Here is a 9,686-nt window from a genome sequence, read left to right as displayed (position 1 = left end):
AAAAATCAGCCCAACCGCAGGTAACTTCTAACTACTCACGTAAAAAACAAACTTTAATTTCTACTTATATTCCAAAAAAGCTAAGTGTCAATGAAGAAGTCAATATTGATGCTGCTATAATGAAAACGTTTGCATGAGATTTTCAGCCCTTTACAATAGTTGAAAATAAAGGATTTAAAAATTTAATGAATGTGGTTGCTCCCACATATAATATTCCTTCCCGAAAATATTTGTTAAACAAGCTTTTGCCATCCCTATTTGAAGAAAAATGTAATGATCTCAAAACTGTTTTAAAAGAGAGGGCACATAGCATTTACCTCACAACAGGCTGTTGGACGTCGTCTGTTAATGATAGTTATATCGGGATAACCGGTCATTTCATAAACGACTATTTTCAGATGAAAACTGTGTTAGACTGCTCAGTACTTACAGATTCTCATACCTTAGAAAATTTAGCACAACAAATATTAAAAGTAGTAGGTGAGTGGGATGTCACTGACAAAATTTCGTTTGTAATATCAGACAATGCTGCTAATATAACAAGCGCTGTAACAGAAATATTGAAGTGGAAACATTATGGGTGTTGCTTTCATCAAGTCCTCGTAGACACATCGTCTCAGGACCAGCAACTTCACGTGGAGTCATACGTCGCCATATTACCAAATCCAATGGTAACTGTAACATCATAGAATGTATCACCATATAATGTAAACTAAACTTAAATAACAATTTTTAACGGGTTTTTACCCACATATTTAGTGGCTCAATACAGGTATACCCACCTAGTGCTCTGATGATGGAATATGGATTCCGAAAACGTTTTGTGATATAGCCCGATTGGGTTTTTAAATTATATACCTTTTTATAAAGGATTTTTAATAAAAAATTTTGTTATATATTGTATACAGCCAACTACATGAACTTAAATTCCTTGTGGACCATAAAAAAAGTTAAAGTTATTGTTACTTATTTTAAAAGAAGTAATGTAGCAGTTCTAAAGCTAATAAAATACCAAGAATAAACTGGTATTAACCCGGGATCCGACAGGTGGGGTGTAGTACACCATGAAGCGCCTAAAACATACGGAAATTTTGCATGTAGTGGCAACAGCGGCTAGATAGCTTTCTATCGAATATCCATCAATATCGTATATTTGGATTGAAAGCGGTCAGACCCCACGTGTCGTATTTTGTACATTCTGCAGAATTATTTTTTTTTGTTTCACTCCTATAAATAAGTAAGTATGGTAAGTGAATAATACTTATTATAGATTTTAACATATTTTTTTATTAGTTTACGCTAAAATGAATTACTAACGAGAACAAGCAGGCCTTCAGGCCTTATGGGATGAAATAGACAGTGATGAATGTATTGACAAGAGTGATACGGAAGTAAGCAAAGAAATAGACAATTTTAGTGAAAATAGTGACTATTCTGACCAGCTTCAAGATGTTGACGTTCCAGATATTACAGACAACTCAGATGAAGATGGAAGTCCAAATGTAAGTGCCCACTTTGTAGGAAAAAAATGGAAGTAAATGGCTGAAAGCTGTACCAAACAAAAACGTTAGAACAAGATCTGAAAACCTTATAACATATCTACCTGGTGTTAAAACGTATGCTAAATCCGCCAGAACTCCTATCGAATGTTTTCAGTTATTTATATCTGAACAAATGATTGTTGACATTGTTACATGCACTAATGAAAGAATAAGAGAAAAGACTAAAAAATGGATAGATTCAAATCACTTTGGAGAAACAAATCCTTCAGAAATAAAAACTGCACTTGGCCTCTTATACTTAGCCGGTGCATTTAGAAATAATCATCGTCGTCTGTGTGAGCTATGGAATGTGGATGGCACAGGTATGGACATATTTCGGTGTACAATGAGTCAAAGAAGATTCGAGTTTTTAATTTCATGCCTTTTGTTTGATCATAAAAAGAACAGGTCAGACAGATTGAAACCGGACAAATTTTCACATATTCGAGGAATTGTTGACCCCGACTCGTGAATAACTGCAAGAACGCCTATACACCTCTCAATATGTAACAATCGACAAAAAATCGGAGCCGTTTCGTGGCCGCTGCAGTTCTAGACAATATATACCGAACAAACCAGCTAAGTACGGTATAAAAGTACACGCTTTGATAGATGCATGTACATACTACCTTGTAAATATGGAGGTTTATGTTGGTCAGCAGCCAGATGGACCTTTTAGACAAAGCAATAGCCCTAGAGATATTGTAGACCGTCTAGTGCCCAGATATCTGGAATAAAATGGAACGTGACGTTTGACAACTGGTATACCAACTACGAACTCCTCGAAAACCTACGAAATACTCACAAACTCACTGCGGTTGACAAAATAAGCCACACATACCTCCAAAATTTTTAAATGTACGCAATAAGATTTGTATTCTACACTATTTGGGTTTCAAGAAAATTGTACACTAATATTCTATCACTCAAAAAAGGGAAAAGTAACATTATTGATGTCATCTATCCATCATGATAATTCGGTGGGTGATACATAGAAGAAAGTTCTTGAGATAGTATCTTTTTATAATTTTAGTAAGTGTGGTGTTGATGTCGTGGATGGAATATCCGCATCTTACAGTGTTTCACGTCGGATTCGCCGCTGGCCACTAACAATCTTTTTCTCCCTTGTAAATACCGCAGAAATTAATGCCCAAATAATTTACAGAGTGAACAATAATGACGTGAAAATTGCTAGGAGAATTTTCCTGAAAGAGTTAGGAAAACAATTAATAGAAGATAATCAACCGAATAGAGTAACAAATCCGAGGTTAACTCGAGAACTGCGTAGTTCTATAAGACATGTTTTGGGTGAACAATCAGAGCCAGTACCCAAGAGAAGGAGACCAGGTCAGCAGGGAAGATGTTTTAAGTGTCCTCGTGTTCGTGACAGAAAAACCAAATACTCATGCGAGGCTTGCGAGATTAACCCTGTCTTGAGAATGTCCAAATCTATTGTAAGGACTGTACAGATTTTAAGTCATTATTCAAGTTCGTATTGTTTACTAATTTAGCCATATTTGTTTTATTAATTATAAATAAAATAATTTTTCTTTTGTCTTTAATTTATTTTTTTTAATTCTGTAACTTTTTCAGTTGCTGGTGTTTGTCACACCCCACCTGTCTGTTAGTGGAAAAAAATTCACCTGTCGGATGCCGGGTTAAACAGCCGAAAAGATTATTACAAGGCGTGGTAACTCGTTGGAACTCAACATATTTTATGTTACGTTTTATAATCTTAGAAGAGGCTATTGAACATGTCGTAGCTTTATTAAATAACGACATTACTCCTCTAACACCTGTGGAATGGGATATCTGTAAAGAACTCTGTGATATACTTGAGCCATGTGCAGAGGTGACGAGAGAAATGAGTAGTGAGCAGTACGTAAATGCTAGCAAAATCATACCCATCACGGATGGATTACGCAGGTCATTAATAAAATTATCAAATATAGTAAAAAAAGATGCAGTTATACATGTTGCTAAGAATGTTAGATGGAATTTCAAGTATATTTTCAAATTTAGAAAAGAGCAAATCTTTTGCATTATGCGCTTTTCTCGATCCACGTTATAAATATCACATGTTTACCCAACACAATACTGCTGAAATGACTACAAAGCATGCTATTGAGCTTGTAACTGCTGTTATTAATAAAAACAACAAAGATATATTAGAAGATACCCAAGGTAAAGAGCATGAACCGTTATTAGAACCACAAAAAAATTTCAATTTGGGATGAATATCAGGATAAAATGAGCAAAGTGAAACCAAGAGAAACCTCAACATCTTTTGCAATTCAAGAAGTTCAAAGGTACATGAATGAGACTCCTATTGGAAGAAATGAAAATCCACTTGAGTGGTGGAAAAATCACCAACACTTTTATCCAAATCTAGCTCACTTGGTGAAAATTAAGTGCAATATTATGGCAACCTCTGTTTCATGTGAACGATTATTTTCTACGGCAGCAAATATATTATCGGAACGAAGAATACGTTTGACAATTAAAAAAGTTAAGGAGTTGATGTTTTTAAATATTGTTACGATAAATTCTGACCCAAAACTGTAAATATTCTTTCTGACTAATTCTTTTCCGTTGTAGTTATTTGAGAGTGCGGCGATCTCTCATCGAAGACCCCAGACTGATTTTTGTCCTGCTTGGAAAATTCGAGTCGTGGATGATTCATCATAGACCTTTCGGCGAAATACCAATTTATTCGATGGGTTTCCAGAAACAGCTGTTTTCATATATACTAACGGAACTTTCATTGAGGGGGAACATTCAAAAGAAGAGAACGCGATCGGGTATTTTAAATGTGACGCTCGGATATACAAATTATTGTTAGATAAATTAATATAAATAAAATTTAAATAAATTAAATTCGTAAGTGTTATAAATATTAAACCTTTAGTAAATTAAGATAAGAACAATATAATAAATTATAATTAATAAATTCATTACAATACGAATATGTAACAGATTGTCTTGATTCATTTTTGATTTAAACTATTTTTTGTTTTGTTTTTTAATGTTGTTTTCCTTATTACTAAATAAAAAATATGTTACAAATACTTATTGTATTATAACAATAATTATATATTATAATTATAGGTATATTTATTAAATATTATTATCTAAATAGGATAATGATAACGGGTAGGTACCCTTAACAACAACACCAAAACTTATCGCAACTGTTACAGATATTTTCTCGTCCTGTTAAGGTAACAGGTATATTGTAACTAGTATTTCTACTAGGTATTAAAAAATACTTGTAACAGGTATAACTGTTACTGCTAAATACTCGTTTAGCCCACTCCTACATATGAATACTATATAACATTTGACTTGCAATGATATACAGCAATGAAAATTTGTTATGTTATTGACACAACCTGAATTGTATAAATAGCGAATTTTAATAAATATACGTAGTATATATTTCGTTTTATTATGGCAAACATTCCTGCTAAAGTTCTTGTATCGCCATTTGATAAGGCTTTGACCCAATATGATGTCCTTATTATGACCAAGTATTTATTCTTTTATAACGTCAGATCATTTGATCGAAGTGAGGACAAGAACGTTGTTGTTTCTCTTGCTTATACGCCGAACGGTGCAAATTTACGGACCAAAGCCGATGGCTATCCTCTTTCCTGTGCTGTTATGGACAAGCTTGAAGACACTGATTACGAAAGATTTCTTGCCCTTAACAAGAGATTTAATTTCCTGGACACACGATGTTCTACAGCAGTTTCTGCAGTACCAAGTTTATCAGGTACTAAAACAATTAAAAACAGCGCAACCACAAATCTAATCGATCCACATCAAATGCCATTGTAAATGGGAAGAATACTGTTAAAAGAAATGTTTCTAAAGAGGAAGAAAAAGCTGTTAAAAGATGAACCGTTTTTATAATTATTTAAATTAAATAAATAAATTATATTAAATTAAATTAGTGCAGTTTTCTTTATTTTTCGGGCCTTAATAATTCTTTTCGACGGTAGGTGTCGCTTTGCGATTTACTAAACGTGCACGCACAACTTCCTCTGTGACATATTTTGATGTTTTACGATATGATACTAATACACAACCACATAAAAATGAGTAACAATACTTAATGTGTAATTAATAATCTTCGGTCTTTGCCGGGAAATAACTTGCAAGTCCGAAATTAAACCCTTGTGAAAACCGTATTTGAAACTTTTAATATTGATGTCCTGTCATACTTTCTACATGTCCTTATAATAAAATTTCGAACAGAAGAATGTATATAGATTCAATTTTGAAATTAGTATTACAATAGTAATTATTATATTGTAAAATATTAAATAACTTTAATTTAGGTTAAGTTCAATTTTTTTTTTTTTTTGAAATGTACAAAATTATATTTATATTTCGTCGGCCTAATGCGGTAACCTGCTAAGTCCATTTGTGGGTCAATTTTACTTTTCGAGCTCGTCATAAAGTTGAGACGATTACCTACCTTATAATAAAGGAATAAGGTCGATATCAATATTCTATTGGGTATAAAAGCCGTACACGAAAAACTGCGTTGTACCCAATAGCAAATCTACATATCGAAAACCTGCTAAATCCTCGTGGGAGCTTAGTTGCGTAATGACAATGGTCCGCCGTGAAGGTGGCTGTTGAAAAGATTGAAGTTTTTGAATGTTTTCATAAAATATTTTGAAAATAATTTGATTATAATACCGTCACAAATTGAAAAAGAATATATTCCTCCAGTTACGAGTGAAAATAATTTGATTATAATACCGTCACAAATTGAAAAAGATTCAATCATTCGAAATAATAAGTTATGAACCATGTCTATATTCACTTCAAGCTATTTCTAATACTCCAGATGAAACGCCAAGCATTATAGACAATATGCACGCTCCGGAAGAAAGCATATTACCTTTTGTTAATTCCAGTCATCAAGTTGTACTCAATCCACCTGTATCAGATAATAGTGATACAAAACATAATAAACATGTGCCTTATTCTGATTCGCTTTCTGAAATAATAAAAAGTAATAAACGAAAGAAACGGTTTCAAGTCGATAAAAAATAATGGTTTTCGGAAAAGAATAAAGACAGAAGAGAATGTGGTAAAAGCTATTTTGGAAGACAGAAGAAAGAAGACTACTATAATTACATGAAACCAAAAGAGGCTCGTTCCATCAAATTAAGATGCACTTGTAAAATCGGAAAGTACAGTACTTTAAAATGTAAAATCATAGATGAAAATTCAAGAAAGGATATTTTTAAATAATTGTGGAGTTGTGGAGAGTAGTGTGTATTAGTATGAGCAAAATGAGGAGGGGGTCAATGAACCGAGGCCGGTCTAGACAATATTTAATAGGGTTACTTAAAATAGGGTGGAGCGAATTAACCAATTAAGATTGTACACAATTTCGTGGTCAAAATGACTAATTATAACAATAATTAATTATAAATTACCCTAGAGTAATCTAAAATAGGGTGGGGTGATATAAGATATTACTGCATGCAAAATGAGGGTGGGTGATTTTAAATAGGGTGAAGCGAATTAAGATTGTACACAATATCGTGGTCAAAAATACTTTAGCAATTGCCAATTAAGCACTGGTCAATCTACCCACCCCGCAGAATATTATGATTAGTTTAATTAACTCCATTAAATATAAAAAGCCAGTTGCGCCAAATAAGCAAAAAATAAATTATAATACTTTACATCATTAATTATTGCAGACAATCCCACCCAACAATATTCAAATTAGACTAACCAATTGAGTAAATTGAAAAGGATAATAGTTTAATTAACGACAACGAATTATTTCTGGCACCCTCATTTGACATTATTTAAATTGGGGTAAACGTTTAGGTAACATTAAAAGGCCATTAACTCAAATAACAAAAAAGAAATTATATTAATTTTGAATCAATAAATATATGATATGTATAAGAAGAAATGGAAAAGAATAAAAAAACCAAATATGAATATCGTCAGAACTTGATCTTAGATGGAGGAGAAACGATCAGTAAATATACGGAATATAAATAGCCGGGTATAAAAAATCATAAATGATGAAACACTGGACGGAGCCAATAAAACAAAATATTCAGGGAAGGAAACCTTAAAAGTCTATAAAAACTAAAATGGAGACGTTTTTACTTTTTTATTTTACGGGTTGTGACAAATAAAATATTTAGAGTAGTCTATAAACAATACTGATATTTTGGCGTTTGTTGATTACATTATGTAGTTATCAGTTGGATTTATATTCAGTTATGGACGTAATTTCAATATTTATAAGGATTGTTAAGGCAAAAAATGTTAATTTTATAATATCCTTTAAAATTGTTTAACAATTTAACAAACAACGGTAAAAAGCGAATATAGAACACCGTAGTTAAAAGTATAATTACATATGGGTGTGAAGTGTGGCAATTGAAAAAAAAAACAAAACGAATGCTGGAAGCTACTGAAATGGATTTCTGGTAAAGATCTGTGGGAAGATCAAAACTGAAATGAGTGACAAATGAAAGAATAAGAGAAATAATGCAAGTCACACACACAATAGTTGATGAGATTAAAACCAAACAACTTGTCTGTTCAACGTTCAAAGAATGCGTGAGACCCGAATTCCACAACAAGAAGAAGAAGACTCAGAAAAAGCTGATAGGAAGGAATAGACAAGGATATGGAAGAACACCCTGGAGACGAGTTGTGGAGAGACAGAGAAGCATGGAGAGATGGCATCAAAAGACGTAGAACGTTATAGGTTGATTATATAAAATTGTTTAAAATACAAACAACTTCATTTTATAACATTTTGCTTTTTATACATATACATAACACATGATATTTATTAAATAGAAATGAATTCAGCGTGTTATCTGCTATTCCATCGTTATAAAACGCTTAATTCTAAAACGGAAATATTGTCTGGTTTTTAAACCAAACAGATGGTACATGTAGTATTAAAAAAAAATTACATGGGGTGAATATAATTAACATTTTTCGAGCGCAATTGTAGAACCCACATATTTGCGGGTGAGGTTTTGGAGTTTTATCTATACAAGATATGTATAATACAGGGTGCCCGTATAAGCGATCCCCTATTCTAATTATGGTAAATATTTTGCAAATTTAGATCCACGATAAGTTGCCAACACATATGTGAATTGCTAAATAACAAGTGTTATAGAATATGAGAAAACTCTTAATTATAATTAAAAGGCCATTAAAATTTAATTGAAATCCATATAGGGTAACTAGCACATTAGGGTTGTAACAATATATGGTGTGGTCATATGCTATAAAGGATTAAATCTCGAGTTTTCGCTAAAAAATGTGCTAAAAGGGAGGAATTTTAATACTTTTAGATTGGTCTGCCCTTTCCACTTTTTCAAAAAGTTATAAAAAGCCGAGTACTGCAGATTAATTTAGTAAAATAATCCTTAGAAAGTGTCGGTATTAATATTATAAAAATGAAAGTAAAGTTGCCGGTTCCAGAAAGTTCAAAATCCAGCGCGAAGATTATTTCGCACTTTAAAAAGTCACCAAAAGGAAAGATGTTTGCAGAAGTCTTAAACTCTTCTCTGGAGTTAATTGAGGGGGACATCCGTCATCACCAACCTATGAAATATAAAGAATTCGAAGAGCATGTCACAATATCTTCGACTCCAAACGAGAGCAAATATGAAAACATTTCATCGGAAAGCGAAGATGAAGGTGATACCTGTTTAGAAGAAAAAAAAATAGAAAATATCATTCAAGAAGGGGACTTTGATGAAAGCATGGAAGAATGTGTATTGCCTGGTCAAAATAATGCAGATAAAATAGACCTTAACACGACGACTAATTTTGATACAATCGACAAAAATGTGCAAAGCCAGGATGAGGAATATAATGTGCTTCTTAAAAACTTTGTTAGTGAAAATAAGCGTTTCTTGGAAAGCCATGAAGTTCACAGACAAGTATTAATTAAAAAAATCAGTGCGTATGAAAGGAAACGCGATAGAGCTCTACAGAGCTTAACTAGTGTCAACAAGAACATTGCAATCTGTAATCAAATTCTAACGTCTATTTACACATGCAAACCAGTGGAATAATATTTTGTATATCACTTTAATATTACATAAACATATTCTAAAAAATAAA

Source organism: Diabrotica undecimpunctata, chromosome 9, assembly GCF_040954645.1.
Source record: "Diabrotica undecimpunctata isolate CICGRU chromosome 9, icDiaUnde3, whole genome shotgun sequence".
Lineage (NCBI taxonomy): Eukaryota > Metazoa > Arthropoda > Insecta > Coleoptera > Chrysomelidae > Diabrotica > Diabrotica undecimpunctata.
Note: the sequence above shows the minus strand (reverse complement) of the source record.